This window comes from Phyllostomus discolor, chromosome 11 (assembly GCF_004126475.2).
Source record: "Phyllostomus discolor isolate MPI-MPIP mPhyDis1 chromosome 11, mPhyDis1.pri.v3, whole genome shotgun sequence".
In the NCBI taxonomy this organism is placed as follows: domain Eukaryota; kingdom Metazoa; phylum Chordata; class Mammalia; order Chiroptera; family Phyllostomidae; genus Phyllostomus; species Phyllostomus discolor.
Genome location: NC_040913.2, coordinates 73,690,914 through 73,714,134, shown reverse-complemented (window position 1 = coordinate 73,714,134; position 23,221 = coordinate 73,690,914). Strand labels below are relative to the sequence as shown.

The window sequence follows — 23,221 nt, the reverse complement described above, 5'->3', positions numbered from 1 at the left end:
GAATTTTCCCCACTTACCTACTCTACCCACCGCTACCTCCATTCTGTGCATTCCATAAAGTACCAGAACATTTTAGAGGAACACAGAGTAGGCCCAGAAACTTGGTGACCATCACCCAACACTTACTGTCTTCTGACTTTTGAGTGAGCTCCTTAAGTAGGCATCATCGTAACTTGTGGATAAGAATATTCTTTTCTGCTTACCTCATGCTATTGCTGCAAAATGTCAAATCATAAAATAGACAGACACACACACACACTATAAAATTTGTTGGCTCCCACATTGGTCAATGGCAGGTCTTTTTTTTCATTACCCTTTAGCCCCTTATAGCCCACTCTCCCTTGCAATCAACACACTGTTGTCTTTTAATCACCATGGTCCACCCAGTCTCTGGCCTTCCCTCCTGCATTTTCTTGAGTTTATTACTGTCTCTTACTCATCTCCTCATCCGCAGGTCCCCTGATGTCTAGACCTCCCTCCACCATCTCTTCAAATTGTCACCTTTCTGGGAGCGATTTGTAGACAAATCATCTGAGCATTAGCAGCTCCTCCCCAGACCATACCCATTCTCTCACACTGCACCTCCAGCTCTCCTGGCCCCATCTCTTCTTCTTTGTCACTTTCCCAAGGATTGTTTGTATGGGTTTTTGTTTGTTTGTCTCATTTGCACGAGATGCCACCTGGATGCACCACGTAAATGTTGACCTGCCTGCGCCAGTCACACCTGGGCTGAGGCAGGGCTGAGGAGGGCTGCTTCATTTTAGGCAAACATCACTGCTTTTCTGTCCTTCATTCGAGATCTCACTCTCACCGTGCAGGAAGTTTTCTGTCCTCAACCCTGGGGAGAATACCACAGGGTAAATTTCAGATAGTGGACAAGTTGATGAAGGCAGTCAGTGCAATGCAGCATTGAATTTCTACGTTCCTGTGACAAGGACCAGCTCTCCCTCTCTCTCCCTCTCTCTCTTCACCATGGCGCCTCACAAAGGAACATTTGCATAAGCTCCATCCCTAACCAAACCGAACTGGCAATGCTGAGCCTCCACAGTCTAACTGAACGTAAATCTGTAAGTCTTAAATGTGAACTTACTGAGCCACACTAGCCGGGGCAGTCATCAAAAGTCTTAGCCTCTTTTGAACAAGCACCCTTCTGTCTGCCTTTCCATATTTGGCATCCCTCTGCCTCAGATGAAACCATGCTTTGCTGAGTTAAACAGTCAGTGAATTACCTTTTTTGCACTCTGGTGACTTGTCACGGACCTGCCTTGATGTTCTCTCGCCCACTCCCACATGGAGAAAACTCTGATGCTCACCGTGTCCTCCTTAGTCTGTGGCCTTCTATACAAAGAGAAGCATGGCTTAAGCCTGGATCTCTTATTCACTACAGCCCCATAACTTCTCTACGCTAAATTCTCTATCTGTAAAATTAGACAAGAGGTGAGATATGGTCATCTAAATCTCCTTCAAAATTTAAGCTATCACTTGCTCCTGCCAGGTGCCATAACTGGAAACATCCTCATAGTAACTGATTTCCTTTTGTGCTTTGCCTTTTCTGGAGAGAAAGAATTCCCTTGATAATAATTACCAGTGTCTTTCTGTGACCAAGTCCCCTGTAATACCTCATTCAGAGTTTACAGATCCTTCTCCTCCTTGTTTTAGCTGTCATTACTAAATTTATCATAAATCCACTAGAACCATTAAGCCATTCATTAAACTACCTTAAAAGTACATGTGTGCGTGTGTGCACGTGTGTGTGTGTGTGTGTGTGCCTGTTGTGTTGGATGTGGGTCAGGAAGAGATGCAACATGACCTAAACTGATCTGACATAATCAAGTTTCATAGTGATGTTTAATTACTGTTACTCACCTCTTTATTATTAATTCCACAATTCCAGCCCATAAAATAACTTAATCATTTCAGAATTTGCATGACTAATGGAGTGGGTTCTGATAGAATAAGGATAAGTTTTATAATTAGGTTTTGCCGGGAACTTGTACAAACCGGTCTATTTATAATTTGGTCAGCTCCTGATTTTTAATGAGGGCACTGAGAGTGACTGAAGCCTCTGGCAGCATTCACTTTATATTTTAATTACCCACAGTAATTCTGACAATTACACCCATGTCATAAATCACATCATAATGACCCATGAAGAAAGTGTATTTAATTACTGCAGGGGGAGTTAGATTGAACAGGTAGATGGGATGTGCCGAGATGTGAACCACATCAGAAAGCGGAGCTGCCTGGTTCTGTGACGTGGGAGAACCAGCCCGTGGGGCTTGCGTTATAGAGAATAAGACCATCGCTGTGTGTGCAGTTTTAGCTTCAACGTGTAAAAAAGCTTTCAAGTCTTCACTCCTGTCCTCACAAGAAAAACCCGTTCAAACTGAAAATGAAGAGGCTTCTTTGCCCGTCAGAAAACCGAGGGTGCAAGGCACACCATCACCCTGACATCGGGAGAGTCACAGCAGAGAGTGCTTGCTTGGGAAAGGAGCCACTGGGGCCATGAACTTGTAGGAACACCTAACTGGCAGCTCTGATGCATGACTTCAGGTTGAGTGTGGACTAGGAGCAGAGTGGGAAAGTCCTGAGGGCTATAAGCTTAGAGGGACCTCCTCCCTTTGCGGAGTTTTACCTCCAGCAACTCTACCCAATTAACATGCTGAAGAGCCAAGAACACTCCCTTCGGGAACTCTGGTGGAGGGAAGGGCAGAGTAACTGTAGTGAAACGCACCCAGGGAAATCTCCACCACAGAGGCTTACTGTCCAGGGGAAAAGATTTCACCAATGCCTTACCTTCGGTGAAGGATGGCATTTCTCCCACTCTAGCCCCTTCCGGCCTTCCTGTGTCACCTGCAGGGAGCCGGGTGGAGCTACCGTACACTTGGGAAGATCACAGTCCCAAGATGCCGAATGCACTGAGAAACTGAAATTTAATCACAAAATTGCATCATCTTTTCTCCCATGTTTTACTACCATACTAACAGGATTCCTGCATAACAACAGTGAATTAGAGTTGAAATAGCCTCAAGATGCAGACTACTCAAGAAAGAGTTCTTAGAGAAACCCACAGTCAATAAAGAAGACAAAACTGAGAACACTGGAGCAATTTGAAACCCGTGCAAGCCACACAACAGCACACATGAAGTGTGGGGCAGTTGCTGGCCAGAGGAGCATAAAACCTCACAGTAGAGATCCTTTTACCCTAGTTCCTGTTACCCAACACACTGCATGTCATGGTAAAACACACTGTATATCATTGTAAAAACATGATGAACTGTGCTACAAGGCATGAAAAAAATACTCCCTCAAGAGAAAAGGCAAGTATTAGATCAAGATTCAGATATGGCATGAATTTGGAATTATTAGGGCATTCAAAATGAGTATGATTAATGTTAAGGGCTCTAATGAAAAAGGTAGACAACATGGAAGAACAAATGGGTAATGTAAGCAGAATGATGAAAACCATAAAAATAATTTTAAAATGCTAGAAAAAATACTATAACAAAATTAATTAAAAGTGCCTTCATAGATTCGTTTGTAGACTGGATAGAGTGGAAGTGAGAATAAGTGAGCTTGAAAATATGTCATCAAAAATTTCCCAAACTGCTATGAAGAAGAAAAAAGAAGGATAAACCCACTAGAAAATACTGACAGAATATGGGACAATATCAAAATGTGTGATATGCATAGTTCGTGTGTAAGGAGAAGAAAGAGAATGGAGCAGAAGAAATATTTGAAATAATGATGGCTAAGAATTTCCCAAAGTTAAGGACAGCGAATCACAGATACAGAAAGCTCAGAAAAAACCAGTACGATAAATTACCAAGTAACTGCAACTGTGTGTATCATATTCAAACTGAAGAATGGAGGCAGAAGACAGAGACAATTTTGAAAGAAGCCAGAGGGGATCGGGAGGACACCCTACCTATGAAAGAACAAGGATAAGAATTATAGGGTGGGAAGAAGTAGGTTTATAGTTGAGACTGAAGTGAAACACAGAGTTTATTCTTCTGTTATCATTATTTTCATATGAACAGCTCTAAACTGACTTTTGCCCCACCCTGTATAGTGGTCTTTTTGTGTGTGTGTCAGAAACTATAATAAAGAAGAGAGTGGAGTAAAATATTTAAAGTATTGAAGAAAAAAATACCAACCTAAAAGTTTATGTGCAGTTTACATTTTTCTTCAAAAGTGAAGGAAAACTAAAGACTTTCTCAGAATAACAAAAATATAGGAATTTATCACCATCAGACCTGCTCTGCAACAAATGTCCAAAGAAGGTGGAAGGTCATCTGAGGGAGAAGCAAAATGGCATAGGGTAGAAATTCAGATCTGCAAAAAGAAAAGAGCATCAGAGAAGGGATAAATGAAGGTATAACTGTTAAACGATAATAAAATTGTATTAGGTTATTATAGCATATGGTTACAGGAAATGAGCAAGAGCAATGTTACAGGAGGTGGGAGGGAGGAACTGGGAACGCTTTGTTATAAGCTACCAGCACTAAACATGCAGCAGAATAGTATTGTTACAAGACAGGGGCCTGGCCCTGAAAGGACCATGTAGATTGTATTCTAGCTAAACAAAGCTCATTCAACACTGAAACTCAATTAACGTAATCAACTACATCAACAGCCTAAAGTAGGAAAATTGTATGCTTATTTCAATTGATGCAAAAGATGAAGTTGACAAAATATAACACACATTCATGATTTTTTAAAAAATCTCAGCAAATTAAGAAAATGGAGGAACTTCCTCCTCTGTTGAGAAAGAATATCTACAAAAATCCTACAGGTAACCATATGTAATAGTCAGAGACTGAATGTTTCCCCCTTGAGCTCATAAACAGGGCAAGGATAAAACTTCTCATGGCTCCTATTTAAACAACATACTGGATATCTTAGCCAGTGAAATAAGGCATGAGAAGTAAAATAAAAGATATACATATTGGAAAGGAGGAAATAAAATTATCTCTCTTCACAGATGGCATGATTATTTGTAAAAGCCCCTCAAGATTTTACAAAAATATACCTGCAACTAAGTGATTATAGCAAAATCACAGGATAAAAGATTACTGTGCAAAAGTCTATTGTTTTCTTATATACCAGCCACAAACAACTGGAATTTCAAATTTTAAAACTACTATTAACAAGAGCAACAAAAATTTACATACAAATTTCACAAAATATGTACTGGATTTATATTTTTAAAAACTCTGATGAAGGAAATGAAAGATATAAATAAATGCAGAAATAGTCCATATTCATTAGATTGGAAGACTCAATATTGTTAAGATGTTACTTCTTCCCAACTTGATCTACAGATGCAACACAACTCCAATCAGTACTCCAGCAAGCTACTTTGTAGACAAGCTGATTTTGAAGTATGTTTGAAGAGGATTTGAAGTCGCCAACACAATACTGAAGAAGAACAAAGTTGGAGAACCCATACTTCACTAAGACTGACTGTAAAGCTACATTACAGTCTTACATTACATTGTAGCTGACTGTAAAGCTACATTAATCAAGGCGTCATGGTATTGGTAAGACGCATCAATCAATGGAACACAAAAGGAAGCTCAAAAACAGGACCACACAAATGTGGTCAGTCAATGTTTGATAAAGGAGCACAGCGAATTCAATGGAAAAAACGATGGTCTTTTCAGCAAGTGGAAACGGAACCACTGTAGGTCCATATGCAAAACAAACAAACAAAAATACCTAGATGTAAACATACTTTTAACAAAAATTGACTCAAAATGGATTATATATTTTAGTGTAAAATGCAAAACTATAAACTTCTAAAAAATGTAGGAAACTGCCTACATTAACTTGGGTTTCTGGATGAGTTTTTAGATAAAACATTGAAAAGTACAGTCCAGAAAAAATACATTGTGACATCAATAAGTTGGACTTGGTTAAACTAAAATCTTCTGCTCTTCAAAGGACACTGTTAAGAAAAGGAGAAGATAAGCCGTAAATGGGTAACAAACATTTGCAAAATCTGTATCTGATAAAGGACTTGTACCTAAAATAAATAAAAACTCTTAAAACTCAATAAGAAAACAAAGAAACTGACTAAAATGGGCAAAATAACTGAAAGGACACATCAACAAAGAAGATATACAGACAGAAAATAAGCACATGAAAATATGATCAAGTTATGCATCATTACTGAATTGCAAGTTAAAACAACAGTGAGAGACCACTACCTACTCATTCACATGGCTAAAATTCAACAACATTGACAATGCCAGTTGCTCCCAAAGATGTGCTGTAACAGGAATTCTCATTCATTGATGGCGAGAAGGCAAAATGGCAGTTACTGTGAAAGTCAGTTTGGCAGTTTCTTAAAAACTAAACCTAGTCTTACCGTGCAATCCAGGAATTGTGCTCCTAGATATTTACCTAACCCCTCTGAAAACTTAAGTCTGCACAAAAACTTCATGTGAATGTTATAGCAATTTATCCATGAACACCAAAAACTACAGGTAATGAAAATAGCCTTTAATAGGTGAACCGATAATAAAGTGTGCTTTATCCGAAGAATAGAATTTTATTTAGCAATTGTAAAAAATGAGCTATCAAGCCACAAAAAGACACAGATGAATCTAAAGTGCTTTTTGCTAAGAGAAATCAGTATGAAAAGGCAACCTACTGTATGATTCAAACTATATGACATCCTGGAAAAAGGCAAAACTATAATGATAGTAAAAACAAGTCATTACCTATCAAAACTTAGCTTAAATGGTTGCTTATAAACAAGATAAAATTTGTGTATGTTTTGAAACATAGCATGATGTCCCATTTGTTCTTCAGTGAATTCATTTTACTGCGGAAAGATATTTTTCCAAATAATTTCCAATACTTCTGCCTTTGTAAATGTTGATAACAACATTTAAATGGGAAGAGCAAGCAATATTCGTTTGCTTTCAAGCCTTCTCCTAGGATGATACTCGTTTAGTTATTTGCCACACACGAGAGTCTGATTTTCAGCTTGATGGTTTTTGCTTTACCCTTCCAAGGAGGAAGTATACCAACCAGGTGGTCATGTGTCTTTATAATACAACCATATATGAACCTAAACTCTCAGGCTGGCGTGGCCAAAGCATCCCTCCTCATCCACAGAGCAACATGGGGATCTTCATCAAGTCAGAAGCTCCCTCAATCCCTCACTGAAAATGAAGTAATTGCAGCATTGCTACGAGCATCAGCAATCAGTAACTATGCAGTGCCTGCCACAGTTCCTTCCAAGCAGGGCTTACTCAATACATGGTACCTATTATGAAACAGATTATGATCTGAAATTTGCCGAAGAACATGAAATTAGAGCAAAATGAGTTAGTTGGTTGATGATTCTTACGCTAATCAGAGCCTGTTGCCTTGACATGTCAGGGCCAGTCATGTTTCCAATCTGTTGCCACAGGAGTTTGGGCCCAAGGACAAGGGAAACTTTTCCTATGGGAAGAGGTTAGATAGGTCATATTGACTCTGGCTGCTCTTTTCCCTTCCTAGGTTAAAGGGAGTTTATTCCAAGCACATTTCTTTAAAAATAGCATCTGTTAAATCCATTTGCTAAATAACAATCATATTCAACCTATTATCCTGAATATTTTTCCCTGAGATCTGGGGACTTTGGATGATCTCCTGGTTTGTTCTTGTATGTATTCAATGGTATTCATCATGTTACTTCTATTACTGTAAATTTCACCTGTTGTGTCTCATATTTTTGGTGGGGGGCATATCTCATTGTTATCACCATATATCTACAAATAAATGTGAGTTGCCCTAAAGATCATGGAAAGTGAAAGCTTTAAGGAAGTTGAATTTTATTTTTGAGTTTGAACTTCTTAGTAATAAGGGAGATGGTCTGGACTTATAACTTCCTTAAATTAATAACATGTGGCAACACAAGTGGCCAGGTTTTAAAGATTCAATCGATGGCTACCATCAGTTACTCAGTCTTCAATCGTTAAGTCAGTAAATGTTCACCGGGAATTCCAGCGATGTCCCAGTAATGTCAGTGTGCCAGACTCTATGCGGGAAGCTAGATCACGTCTGTGATTTTTGTCCTCATGGAACTCCATCAAATGCATAGAGGTTCTCTGTAAGGCTTACAGCAGAAATTCCAGTCGTCCTTCTCCTTCATCTTCTACAAATCTTAAGGCCATATGCTATACTTATAATAATTGCAAGATATTTTCAACCTCAGTGAGTTAGAACTCAGAATAAACGACCACATAAGTTTCCCTAGAACTTATCTAAGCATAATTACTGTTTATATACTTTTAGGCGTAAATAATCCTAGAAGCATTGTAGGTGTTTTACTGATTCTTTATGGAAGAATGTCTTGACTATAACTTCTTCTAGATTATTCAATGACCATAGGTATTATGTATTATGTATATAGTGCATAAGACAGCTATAGTTCATTGAATTGGAGGAGAATTGGACACCATAGAAAAATAAATAGAATTCTGTGCTTTGTTTTTGTGGTCACTTTTTTAATGAAAGCTTCGTTGATATATAATTTACATACTATAATATTGACCCTTTAAACTGTACAACTCAGTGGTTTTTAGCACAGTCACAGAATTGGGCTCAAACTAAGTTCAGAACAGGTTCATGACTCTCGAAGGAAACCGTGCAGTCGTTAGTGATCACTTCTCAGTCGCCCCGCCCACATCCGCTGGCAAGCACTAATCTACTTTCTGTCTTTATGGATTTTTCTACTCCAGACATTTTATAACAATTGAATTATAACAGTATATGGCCTTTATCTCGGGCTTTTTTTCACCTCACATCATGTTTTCAGGGTTTTTCTAAGTTGTACCATCTCTATTCTTTATTCCTTTTTTAAGACTGAATAATATTTCATTGTATTGAAATAGATTTGTTTATCCATCCATCAGTTGATAAACATTTTGGTGATTTCTATTCTAAACTATTATGAATAGCACTGTAGTGAACATTTGTTTACATATTTTTGTATAAATACATGTTTTCAATTCTCTTGGATAGATACTTAGGAGTAGGAATATTAGGAGTAGTCATTTTAGGTTACCTGATAACTATATGGATACCAGTTTGAAAAACTGTTAATTATTTTTCCCAGTGGGTGCTCCATTTTACAATATGCCAGCAATGTGTGAGGGTTCCAGTTTCTCTAAATCCTGTCTGTTATGTGTTTGTCTTTTTTATTGTAGCATCCTAGTTGGTGTGAAGTAGTGTCTGACTGTGTTTTTTATTTGAATTTCTGTAATGACTAATGTTGAGAATGTTTTCATATGCTTATTAATCATTGTATTTTTTTGGATAAATGTCTATCAAGAATTTTACCCATTTTTTGCAGTGTTTTTTTAATAGTGATATTGTTTTTAGTATATGACCATTTTTTTAAAGATTTTATTTATTTATTTTTAGAGAGGGAAGGGAGGGAGAAAGAGAGAGAGAAACATCAATGTGCAGTTGCTGGGGGCTGTGGCCTGCAACCCAGGCATGTGCCCTGGCTGGGAATCGAACCTGCGATGCTTTGGTTCACAGCCCATGCTCAATCCCCTGAGCTACGCCAGCCAGGAAATTTTACCCATTTTTAAATTGAGTTGTCTTTTTGTTGTTAAATTGTAATATATGTGTGTGTATATGTTTATTTATTTATAATGTTCTTTATCTGTAAAGGATATATTATTTACAAATATTTTCTCATATCTCATGAGTTGTCTTTTGACTTTCTTCATGAGTCCTTTGAACCACAAAGGTTTTCAGTTTTGATAACATCCAAGTTGTCTATTTCTTCTTTCATTGCCTATGCTTTTGGCATTAAATTTATGAAACTATTGCCTAATCTAAGGTTTTGAAAATTTATACTTGTTTTCTTCTAAGAGTTTTACACTTTTAGTTCTACATTTAACTCTTTGATTCATTTTGAGTTAATTTTTCTGTAAGGTATGGTAAGGGTCCAACTTCATGCTTTTCCATGTGGATATCCAGTTGTCCAAGCAGTATTTTCTGGAAATATCTTTTTCCCCCGTGAATTATGCTGGCACCTTGTCAAAAGGAATTCACCATTAAAGTGAAAGTTCACATCTGGCCTTTTAATTCTATCCCATTGATTATTTATTTATCTATTATTTATTTATTTATGTAGGGATGCCATGTCTTGATTAATGTAACTTGTAGTAAGTTATGAAATCCTACTCCAACTTGGAGTATGTTGAGCTTTTTGGACATGTACATTTTTTTCATCAAATTTGGGGAAATTTTTTCCATCATTTATTCAGATATTTTTTCTGCTCCCCTTGCCCTCTCTCTTCTCTTTTTGGGGCTCCCATTATGTGCATGTTGGAACAATCGCTGATGTCCCAGTTTTCTGAATCTTTGTTCAGATTTCTTCATTCTTTTTTTCCTATTCTTTAGACTGGATAATCCTCATTCACCTGTATTTGAATTTGTTGATTCTTACTTCTGCCAGCCCACATCTGTTGTTGAGCCCTTGTAGTGAAAATCATTTTAATTATTACACTTTTTAACTTCAGGCTTTCTGTTTATTTCTTATATTCTGTCTCTTCATTGATATTTAGTATTTGGTGATTTGTTATTCTCACATTTTTCTCTTTAGACCTGGTTTCCTAAAGTTCTTTGACCATATTTACAATAGCTATTTTAAAATAATTTCCCAGAAGTCCAAAGTCTGGGCTTCCTCAGGGACAGTCTCTACTGACTGCTTATTTCCTGTATATGGGCCATATTCCTTTGTCTTTGTATGTCATAATTTCTTGTTGAAATCTACATATTTTAATAACATATACTATAATGTGGCAACTCTGGAAGTGATTTTCTGCCTTTGCCCTAGAGTTTGCTGTTGATGTTTCTGCTGTTTGTTTGTTGAACAAACTTTCCTGAACTAATTCTCTAAAGTTAGTGCACTTTGTGGTGTACGACACTGAAGTCTCTACTTGTCCAGCTTTGTGGCTTCCCTGAATCAATAAATCTCTCTGCCTTTTGCTGAGGGACTCTGTGTGCCTGTTGGGGAATGCCTGTAATACTCTAGAAGCTTACATCTCTGCCTTAGCCTTCACTTCCTGCTTGTGCAGGGTTTCAAGGTCAGCCAGAGGTAAGAGAAGGGATTAGGGTTGTCTCAAGTGTCCCTGGGTATCAGGTACACATGGTTTTATTTTAGATCCTTGGACTGAATAAGTCAAAACTTTTCAAAGCCCCCAGTGGACTTACTCTCCAGCTTTTCCATGTAAAGGTTGTTGGTTTGCCTCTTGCTTGCCACTCTCTCATCTCTGCCTCAAGTATCTGGAAGTTTAAACACTTTCTGCACATCATTTCTGGAAAATTCCCCAGAGGAACCAGCTAATTCCCCTGACAAAACCCTGAGTCAGATCAAGTAAAGATAAGTCTTTTGATTGGTTTTCTAGAGAGAATGACCTTAAGCGGAAATACTGCCATTTTCTGGGAACAGGGCTTCTCGGAAAGCTCAGAGTCTTCCCTCTTTACTGCCTGCTCCACAGCCGGTTTTCCTGGCTGCCCTGGCTGCAAGTCGGCTGGAGTTCAAAGCTCCTGCAGAGATGGAGAAAATGGGACGAGAATAAGGCAAGTTAAAAATGCCACAGAACTCACCAAGACTCTGCCATTTTTCTTGAATTAAACACTTTTTGGATTCGTCAAACCTTTCATTAATTTCCACAGTTATGAAAAAGTCGATTTTGAGACTTTTTGTAGTGTTCTCCTTGATTTTATAAAAGTGAAGTGTTGGAGGGTCTTACTGCTGTTCAGAAAGTGCTTTTCTCCAGGGTTACTTTTTCAAGCTTGTTTTTCAAGCTTATTAAACTTGAAATGATCCCTTGAGTTGATATAAAACCATCTCTTTATCACACTGGTCTCTTCAACTAAAATTTGCCACTTGTAATCTGAAATTTTTTTTAAAATATGGTATAATTATAGATAATGCATGTGAAAAAATTACCATTAACAAATGCTACAGGGACTTTGTGATATCTTTGGTTTGTGCAAATGTTATTTTAAAATGATGTCAGGATCTGGTCTAGATCAGGGTTCAGAAAATTATAGCCTGAAGGCCAAATCCCGTCCACCGCTTGTGAGTATATTGGTTGCAATGGCAAAGCCATATGTTTAGTTGACAATGACGGAATAGCTGTGCTGAAAGAATGCAGTATTCAGTGACATTATCAGATTAGTCACTTATCCTAGTTCACAGTAAAGCACTGGTTTAAAAGTTACAAAGTCTATTTTATCACAGCACAAGTTGCAACCAAAGTTTGCTTAAAAGTGGTTCATTTGGTAGCCAAGAAAGGAAACTCATTTATTGATAGTGAGTCAATTAAATTTTATTTCATTGCAACAGCCAAGAAGTGTGCTTAGAAAAAATAAAATTGTTTTATATCATTAACCTTTCAGTAAGAACAGTTGTTTAAAGAATTGGCGTTGGTTGGGAGCAATATCAATAGTCAATTAAAAGATAGGACAAATGACTCTCAGTAGTTTCTCTTTGCTCTTCAGGAGACAACAAATGTAACTGAAACTGTCTAGTTGTTTACTAAAGAGCCAATACCAAGTTTGAAGCAATGAAAATTACCCTCCTGAATTTTCTACATGACACAACTACCTGTGAAAATATATTTTAAAAAATGAAGGAACACTAATTCAGCATAATATGAAGTGGAGTCTGCTAAGATATATTACAACTGATAGTGGTAAAAATACATGTAGAGCAAAAAAGAATCCTACTTAGACAAACGTATGAGAGTTGTGAAACACAACATGTGTAAAGACTGGTTATTCATTGTATTATACATCAGCAGATACTTTGTAGAAAGTAACTGAATTTATCATGAGTCATTCAGCCAATAGTGTCAATAGGACACTTCATTTGCTCTCGTGGACTTCATCACTGTTAGTTCTGTGCATTTTTGTCAGGCGTAGAAGCTGCATATCCTGACTTGCCCTGACACAGACAGCTTGAGACCTGAACAGTGGTAAAGGTTTATTGTGATTTTTTTGAGCTCTGGATTAAGACTGAAATTTTTATGAATGAAAACTTCCATCAGTCCCTATTATTGAACACTAAAAAGCTTTGAAAATTAGCATTCACTGCATGTGTGATAGTTTTTTTAAATGAAATCAATGTAAAATTAAAAGACAAAACAGAGCTTATGTGTGAAACTTATTCTATGATAAAATCATTACAGTGACAATTACTGTTCTTTCCATCACAAGTAATGTCAAGCTTTTTATACATTTCCCATGATGTCGAAAGTTAAAACAAAGTGAGATAATTATTTTCACACAGATTTTTAATGGATATATGTTCTAATTTAAGTTCCAGTAGTGTTTTTTTACCTTGATATAAGTGCAAAGGACATTTGTATATTTTTAAGTTCATTTAACTACAGTTGAGGGATCCATGTAATCTTACATTGCAGGTGATTAATCTGCTATATAATGATATGCTAAAAGCAAATATGGAGAGAAAAGTCTAACAGAATTCTATAAATGCCTTCTGAATGATGAATATGCTCAATTACACTCATATGCTCGTGGAGTACTATCAATATTTGGAAGTACCTATCTGTGTAAAAAGACATTTTCAAAGATGATATATGTTAAACCTCATCAGGGTCATCATTAACCTATGAACCTTTACAATTGATTTTGATGATAAAAAACACTAAATTTAAATGCTAATTAATTCAGAGACTTTAAGCCAAGATGGAAAGATAGGTAAACACACTTTGCCTCCTTGCACAACCAAAAGAAGGACAACAATAAATTTAAAAACAAAAAACAATCAGAACTGCCAGAAACTCAAACTGCATGGAAGTCTGACAACCAGGGAGTTAAAGAAGAAATACTCATTCAGACTGGTAGGAGGGGTGGAGACAGGCAGCCGGGGTGGAAAAGACACATGGCAAGGTGGTGACTGGTAGACTGGGTGGTCCCACATTTGCATGTAGAAAAACCAGGAGGAACAACTGGGGAGTGAGACAGACCACACAACCCAGGGTTCCAGTGCAGGGAAATAAAGCCTCAAAACCTCTGACTGTATAAACCCGTGGGGGTTGTGGCAGCAGGAGAAACTCCTGTCTCACAGGAGAGTTTGTTGGAGAGACCACAGGGTCCTAGAATGTACACGAACCCACTCACCTGGAAATCAGCACCAGAAGGGCCCAATTTGCTTGTGGGTAGCAGGAGAAGCGACTGAAAACTGGCCAAAAGCTGAGCAAGCGACATTGTTCCCTCTTCGACCCCCTCCCTCACATACAGTGCCATAACACAGCAACACGGGTTACCGTGCCCTGGTAAATACCTAAGGCTCCACCCCTTACAACAAAACAGCTGCCTGTGGACAAAAAAAACATGGCCCTAATGAAAGAACAGATCAAGTGTTCCATTGTATTTGAGTGTGATATGCTTATGTTATAAAATTATATGCTTATGACATTGTACTAAAAGAGTTTGTAATAAAAAGAGGGCATTATTTGTGCCAGACCCTGTATAATGAGTTCTGCCCTAGTTTAAAAAAATGGTAATTTTTTTTAAAAAAGCAAAATCCCTTTTAAAATTTCTTTCTTTTCATTAGTAGATCTGTAATACAAAAGTTATTGTTTGATTTGAATATCCTCAATGAAAAACCATGAAAATTTATTCTCTCTTTTGTTATATCTACAATGAGACCTATATAATATCAGTTTTGCCTTTTGGCCTGAAAAGCTTAACACATTTTTACAATCTGGCCCTTCACAGAAAAAAAATTTCTCAGGTCTGTTTTAGATAGTTAAGTTGACCCATATCATATCAAATATCTGGAAATAATGGATAAAAATAGGTAAAGATTATTTTTAGGATAATTTTATAAAAGAGATAGCCCCCATTTCAAATGACTACTAAGCGTTTTGAGTTCAGATTGAACTCGACTTGGAGAAGTCGAGTTGCACAAAGAGTACCCACATAAAGAACAACGGACTCTTCAATTCCATAATCTCAATTTTCCAGTGAAACCCCAAAGTATACATGATAAAGGGGTCCACAGGCAGAATAAAATGGCCATTAGAACTCCTGCAATTTGGTGTGGTTGCGGTTAGACTTTGGCCCTGGAATTCTGAGTGGAAGAGGGTGGTCAGGTGGGGGAGGCTGGGAGAAGACCCCCCGGAACACGTAATCTCTTCACTCTTTCACAGCGCGGTGCGCGCTCGACAGAACTTGGCGTTCATTTCCATGGAGCTTTTGATACGGTAGAGGAAGAGATAGGAAAGCATTTGTATTCTTGCAAAATAAGAAACGGCTCACCAGAAAGGCAAATGTTATTTGTATTTGTATTAAGTATCTGTATAATTCTATACAGATGCCAGTGTGTTCTGATCTATAAAGGCCAAAGGTTCTTATCTGGAAACCTTGACAACGCTCTGTCTTCCATCTGGTCCACAAGGGCAGTAGAGAGGTGCATGCATGCACTTTTGCCTTCTGGATGGCAGTGGTGGACCGAGGCCTGATCCTGTCCCTGCTGTGAGACATGGCAAGAAAGGTCCAACTCAAAACTCACCTGTCAGCCTGCACGGCAGTTCTGTGGTGCAAGAGACATTTAGATGAGAAGAATTTTATTGCCGAAAGGGTTGTGTGCATGCATGTGTGTATGGTGGTAATTTTTAATTATAGGAAAGTTCCCAAAAAGTTTTGGAGAATCGTATTCACATTCATTCCTTCTCTCTCCCTTCCCTCCCCCCACCCCCTGCTGCCCCTTCCTCTTCTCCTTCCCCCTGTCTCATATAAATGGCTACAACTAAGTAAACAATATTGCAAAGGTAACAAATGCCTTCCCAAAGTTCCTTCTGGAGCTAAAGTAGTAGGGGTAAGAGGTGAGTCATTCCAGTAATTTCTCGATGTGAAAAACCTAGGCTTCAAGAAATTCAGATATTAATGTCACCTGTATGGTCCCACAGAAGACAGGTCAAGGACTTGATGCGCTCCAGAAAGTTAATTTCAAATTGGAGGTGAACAGAACAGTGTGCACGTTCTCCTTCTTTTCTTTTGTTCTGATTCCTCTTTAATTTAAAGAGCTAAAACACAGGGAACATCTAAGTAAGAGCGCCCATGACCTTCCTGCCTTATTAAGGCTGTCTCACCCTGGGACTCCCATCTCCCACTAAAAAGCCTGACCGGTACCTTTCATCCCTAATAACAGCGCTGCTTTAATCACTCCTTCTTGTTAAAGAATGCTAACCACAACCTTTTCCCTCCCGCCAGAGACCCCTAATTCCAACTTTTCACCTTTAATTAAGGCGCACCACTTTTTAAAAATAGCCACCATGTAACACGCAGAGCAGACGGAGGGCTCCGTGCCGTGAGTGACCCCAAGGGGCCTCCGTCTCCACTCTCTCCGCTCCTTCCTGACAGGTCACCGGTGCTAAGTAAAACGTTCTAATACTCAGGATGCCTTGACTCAGCAGGCTTCCTTCCACTGATCGCTTCCAGATGTGAGGACGTTTTAAAAGTCTGTGGCCCTCAGCACATCATTAGGTCCTTGCAGCGTTTCCAAAGATTTGTAATCACCAGCACACTAATAATTTGTCTCTATTTTGACAGTCAGCCACAGGTATTTCAGAGAATTAAGGAATGTGGAGAAGAAGACTTCACAAATAACTTCCTATTTCGAGGCAGAAAAAAATCTGAGAGTGTTCACGTATCCTAGAATTATCTGTATTTTATACCTTTTCCATTTGACACCCTCCCTGCCTTTCACACACACACACACACACACACGCACACACGCACACTCACACCAGTAACACATTGCTGTGTGCTAGTGTTTCCAGTCTTAATTTTTTAGGGGGCAGTTATTGTTAGTGATTGGCCAGGCCATGCCTCTCACCCCACTACATAAGGAAAGTATTTTTGTCATGCTAATCTCTGATCCAGGCTTAATCCCATAAAACCTTAGAAAGTATATCGACGTAATTAAAAATGAGCTAGTTTTTCAGATATTTTAAATTTCTACTTCCCACTTCCACATCCCACCAAAAAGGTAAAAGAAGAAAGTCTTTTGCTTAAAATTTGCATTTGTTTCAGTACTATGTTTCAGGGGAAAAGTATCAGAGTAATTCATTTAATTGTTGAGTTCCTAGTTTGTGGAACAGAGAAGACTGTACCCCCAAATTGTCAGTGGAAGGAAAATACTTTTCATTTGGGTCAACCTCTATGTTTGCTCTGACATGACATTTAGAAAGTGTTGGGTGGTATGGAGAAGAGCATCTAAAAATGCAACCTCATGCTGCAAAGACTGGCTGGGGAAATTGTCCCCAGTTACATGTGAGGCTTGCCCAAGCCCCCAGCTCGTCTGCCCTGGGCACTAACTCCAGCCTTTATTAAAGGTACCCGCTGGTCGAGGTCATGCCTCATTTGTCTTCACATTGTAGGAAATCCCAAATGCAAAATCCATAAAATATAAAGGGGTTTCAATGAGGGTCTGTCTGGGGGATGGGTGAGGAAGAGGGAAGTTATTTTTTTATCTTTCCTGACCTTACGCCTGGTAACAATTTAAGTTCTGAGATGCTTACATGCATGTTTTCACAGAATATACTTTGCAAAAAAGCTGTCAGTTTATACTTATCAGAAATAAAACAAAACTTAGCAGAGATTCTTAAATGCGAGCTTGGATGTGGGTTTATCTGTTAGGAACACCATTCTGTTCTTGCCTTCACCTGGGCTGGGGCCACTCTGACCCGGGTCTAACTTTTAAGCCAGAGGCTGGAAAAAATTCTTTGCAAAGATTTTAAATTGTAAACATTGAAAACAGAGGCCATGGACTTGATACACTCCATCTGTAAAGCGGCATGTAAAGGCAAACAGAACACTATTCACAGCTGATGTGGTTTACCTTAGAACACAGTTTACATTCTCCTATGTAGACTGAAGTAACATTAAACTGAATACAATGATATCTTGAGTTTTGACATCTTAAAATACCTTTTACAGATTTTTAAGAAATCATGCCGACTGTCTTTACAATTAAAGTTTATAATTCCACCATGGCTTCCAGAAGACTTTGCATATGCGAAAATCCAGGAGACAGGAACCAGAAGGAGAGGGGGAGGGTATAATTCAAAGGGACCTGCTTGTCTTAAACCATGCAGGGCTCTGGCCACCCAACAGTTTTTTTTTTTCCACTGAATATCAGCCAAACTCATCTGTATACAGAGAGATGTGGACAGGTTTCTGAGCGCACCATGAAAAGTTTTCTGGGTATAGAGTTTCAGGTTTGACTCTTCCTTCTCCTTTCTTCCTCCCTCCCTAAGAGCTTCTCATATTCGCAGGGAAAAGTACCCTCTTCTTGTAGTGAAATGACCAGTGTAGCACTGAAAGTCTCCTGGCCTGAACAAACCAGCATAGCCGGTCACCCTAGTGTCCCCACATGGGTGTCTCATTCCCCTCCTTTCCTAAGGTTTTCCCATTTAGCTACCAAGAGAGTGTGGTGCTTTAGAGACAGCCACTCTGCTGTCATTGTCTGTCATGTCCCATGACACTTCATGGCATGCTTTCTCTCATCCCGCCCAGGGAAGGAGTGTCAGCAAGGATGGCTGGTCAGGCCGGAGGGAAGGCACAGAGCCTGGTGCACACTTTTGCTTTCTAGTGGGAAAGGAAGAGACCGCAGAGACCTTGCTAGCAGGGAAGGCGCGCTGTGCTCTCTGCCTCCTGGGATTCTCCAGGGTTGCTTGGTCCTGAAATGTTCTCAGCACTCCCAGGAGCCATTTTTCACTTGCTCATATGTAGGTTCCTAAGGGAATGGACTGCAAAAAATTATTCTTGTTTTTAAATCCTAAGTTTACCCTCCAGGGTAAAAATAATGCCTTACAATGAGTAAATGGCAACCAGGTGAAACCCAGAAAAATAAAGTTGAAATGTGGCTATAAAGGCTCATATTCTGAAATTTCACTATAGCATTTGTGCAGGTGTGTAGGGATGTAGGTGTATGTGTGTAAGATTTGGAGAGAGGGAGTAGGACGGAGAGGGGGCGAATGGCCGGGATGGCGGGGGAAGCACTAATTATAAAACTTGCTCTAGTGATTTCTTCTTTCTCAATTCACAAAAGCTGGTGGTCAGAACGGACATAAATGAGTGCTTTCCGGTTAAGTATGGACTAAATGGACTTGTCACTATATACAGAGTCATCAGAGAGAAGGCAGTTGTAGCCTGCAAGATAAAAAAATCCCAAGTAGCCTCAAAGGGATCCTTAGACTAAGGATTTTTCTTCCATTTTTGGTGGGAACTAGAGCACTGCCTTCAGGAGACTGTTACAATGGGTTTTCCCAAAGATTGAACCAAGAGGGCACTGAAACTCCTGGACACACGGACACATTCCGCCTTCTTTCCCCCCAACCCTCAGCCAGGAGACCTGTCATCCTCCCTGTTAAGACTTTATGAAACTTGTCATTTTTATTCAACTCAGGTCTTGAGCAAAAAAATATATTGTCCTGCACCCAGGCCAGAAAAGTCTCTCCTAAGAATTTACAAGCCACCAATCGAGTTTAAGAAGGTTTCAGATGCAGTGGTCACAAGCCAGGATTTGCTAACACATCCAAAACTGAGGCCTGTAAAAGAAAAATAAAAATTATCCGTGCCTTTTGCACTTTCTAATAGGCATTGTGAACAGAGGAGGATCTCATCCATTGGGAGATCATTTTCAAGAATAATCTAAGTCAAGTCTGCTAATTGGAAGACATAATGACCCAGCACGGAAACCTGCCTCACCTTCCTAATGGGGGCTTTTCTGCATGGCTTGTTTTCTCTGTCCTCAGGTGCCACCATTAGAAACCAAAGGCACGTTGTCCTTCATTTATATTTGCCTCTAAGTGGTAGGATTCATACAGGATGAGTTGCTATGGACATGGCAGAATGAAAGTTCTCTTCAGAATAGTCCCACAAAGCACAGAGGAGAGAGCCTGCCTTCCTCAGTGGGGACGGGTGCGAGCATGCGCTCACGGGGCCTTGGCTTCATGCATCAGAAAGAGGCCTGAAGAAAGGCGGTCATCAGCCAAGACAGCGGGGGTCTTTATCCGCATGCTGCTCTGCACATCCACAAGCATGCTGGCTGCAAAAGCAGTCTTACCCAGCACACTTGACCTATCGACTTTCAAAGATGGATGTCAAGGATGTGACTCTGTGGGTATTTCAAGGTTCAGTGCCTCTCGGATGATCCCAGGTGAAAGTACCACACACTGCTTCTGCAATAGCAAGACTATCTTGTGACGAGGAAACCCACTCGCCTTCATCCCAAACAGGCCCTGCAGAGGGCCCCCTCAGATAATCCCCGCCATGTTTCTCTCCAGCCTGTCCACATGGAGAGTGGCCTCACCGAGATACTCCGACCTGTGGTCAAGATATAGCTTTTCCTTCCGACCTGGATGGTGCCCTGTGGGTGCCTTTTCCTCCGACAGCATCAACCTTTGTGTTATAATCCCTGTTTCCAAGTTCTAAGACTGCTAATGCTGCACATTCTCACAGATGATTTATTAGTCTCTTTAGGAAGGTATATTTCTGCAAGGATCATGTCATTTGCAAGACATATGGCAGAAGGGAGCTTTAGTTAAGGGATGGTGAACTAAATTGCATCAGGTTTTGCTTTGGCAAGGACACCAGATGGATGCCTTTATGATGAAGTGGGTCTCCTCCAGCCTTTTCTTTTGCAAAGGTCTCCAACAGGTGTTTCCTCTAAGGCATATCTGTTTTCCATAACAGCAGAATGAAAAAAGAAATGAATGAAGAATGAAGAAAGCTGTCTGTGACAGCTTGTGTACATAGATCATACTTTTATTATGATAGAAAAGAAGTGTATAGTGAATGATTTGCTATTCCGAGTCAAGTTAAAATGTGCTTGGGAGAAGATTATCTTCCATTTGCCAAAAGGGCATTTAATTTTCAGATTAAAGACTCTTCATTCATTATGGATAGGGTGGGGGCATGGGGGATAGAGAAGTGAGGGGAATCTAAAAAAAAGTGACCAGAGGAAAAGCTGCAGCAGTTGCTGTAGACTTGAGGGCTGAGGACAGTGTGCAGAAAGCCATCTCCCTAAAGGTAACTTGGGACATTCTAGCAACATCTGAAACTGTCTAGGAAACTATACATGGAGAGAAAAGAAGGTTCTGTGAATGAGTAACATAGTCAGTTCTTCAGATTCTGATATGAATCAAAATCAGACTTGGCCCCTGGGTGTGTTGCCTTTAACATGCTTAGCCTAAAGCCATCACCACGGTCCTGTCCGGTACCATTAAGAGAACCTGTGTGGCTCTTAGGATTCTAGGTTGGGACTCATGACTCAGGGGTATTTAAACCACCAAAAAACACGTTAATTTAAATGAACAGGGTAACCCATTGTGGTCAAACTGACCTTGAGGCTTATATTAGAATATCTTTTGGCTGAGGAAATGATTAGAACCCACTAAGTTTATAAATAGGTCTTAAAAGGAGAGGAAAATAAGGATTGCACGTAGGTCTTGGCTGATCTCATCAGCAATTGGCCTCTCTGCTGTTCTACACCCGTTCCCACGCCCCGTCTCCCCACCCCAGCTTCTCTGTCTGGGTCTTTACCTCCTCGCTGTCGGTCTGACATTTCAGTCTCGGTGTAAGTAAGTTCTTCTGTCTGAGAACATATGACTTAAGATAGCAATTTAGAAATGAACCTGGTTAAAAGAGAAAAAATACGTATCGTTATATCGGGGTCTGAGAATTTGGGCCAGGTGGTGAATAACAAGCTATATTAATTCACAGGAAAAGCCCCTAACCCTTCAGCACAGAAGCAATAGGTGGCACTGCTCCTAGGATGGATAGTGAAATCTCACAGGAGAATGCTGTCATAAGCTGTTGATTACCACGGCTGAACCTACAGTGTGGGACAGTCTAGTGTGTCCCAAAATGGGTTTCGAGGGATAGTAATAGATACTTTAAAATAAGTAAATAAGCAAGCACATAAATAAATAAAGAAAAAAAAGTAAGTACATAAGTAAACGTGAAAGTTTTTGTGGTGAAATGAGTGTGTGAAACACTGGATTATACAAGTTTTATATGATTTTATTTTTGCAAGGCTTTTCAGAACCTTCATATGCTAAAGTGCAATATGGGTCTCAAAGAGGTGATATTTTTCTCAAAATTTATTAGACTATAGAAAACAGTTCCTTAGAGTTTCTCCAGTTACTGGTGTTCCTTGGAACACATTTTTTAGAAAAGATAAGACGGACTTGCGGTAGTGATCAATGGAGTCTCAGGGGCTTAGCACAGCAGATGTGCATTTTGTGGTACATGTCCCACAGCAGTCAAGGTCAAGGAGGCCAGGGCGTTCTCCTCCACATAGTCACTCTTGTACTCAGGCCGGTCATCTCTACAGCAGGTGAGGAGAGAGCCTAAACGAGAGCATGGGGGCTTTCACAATGTCAGGCATCACTTCTCACATTTCATTGGCCAAATCCAGTCACGTGGCCCCACCCAACTGCACACAGGTTAAGGAAGGAACGCATTGGATATTGTGAGCCCTGGTAAACTCAGCCTCAGCACCATATTCAATGCCAGCTTTATAATTTCTTAGCTCTTTGACTCTCACCCATAAAATAAGTGGTATTCTTTAAAGTCTCTGGCAGAGACAGAAGTGTTCACAAATATTTCAATTCTTTCCCACATCCAGTATTCCCCTTAGAGTTAGCGGGAGCCATGTGACTAGTTCTGGCCGGCAATACATGTGCCACTTTGGCCCAAGGTACTTAAAGCCCGGGCTCGATCCCCCAGTTTCTTTCCCTTCCCTTGCCTTAATGACTGAGGAGGATAATAGGTCCTTTTGAACCCTAAACTTTCTGTGACTTTAAAAGTTGCCTTTATTTGCTAACAAGCACATGTGCATTCCTTAGGATATGTGTGAGATTTTTCAAAAGATTGTCTGAGCCCCTCTTGGTGATTGAATACATTACATGATAAACAACCGTGCCTAGCTGCAACACGGTGTGATCACGTGGAGGGCTTTGCCAAGATTTAGATCAAGATGAAAGCAGAGTCTAGTCAAATGCAGGTCAGTTATGGAAGCTTTAAAGAATGCGAAATGCATTTAACCAGTAAGGATGCTTCAGCTGAGACCCATAGGAAACACATCGAAAGGAGAAGGGAGGAAAACAGGCTAAAGAAAGAAACTACCCATGACCTACCTCACAGCCTTTAAAATTTC

At 39.6% G+C, this 23,221-nt stretch overlaps 1 protein-coding gene across 1 annotated transcript in view; it reads left to right on the top strand.

The window, feature by feature from the left end:
- KCNU1 (potassium calcium-activated channel subfamily U member 1) overlaps positions 1–23,221 on the top strand; it is a 120,104-nt gene that overhangs the window by 66,504 nt on the left and 30,379 nt on the right. The window lies entirely within an intron of this gene.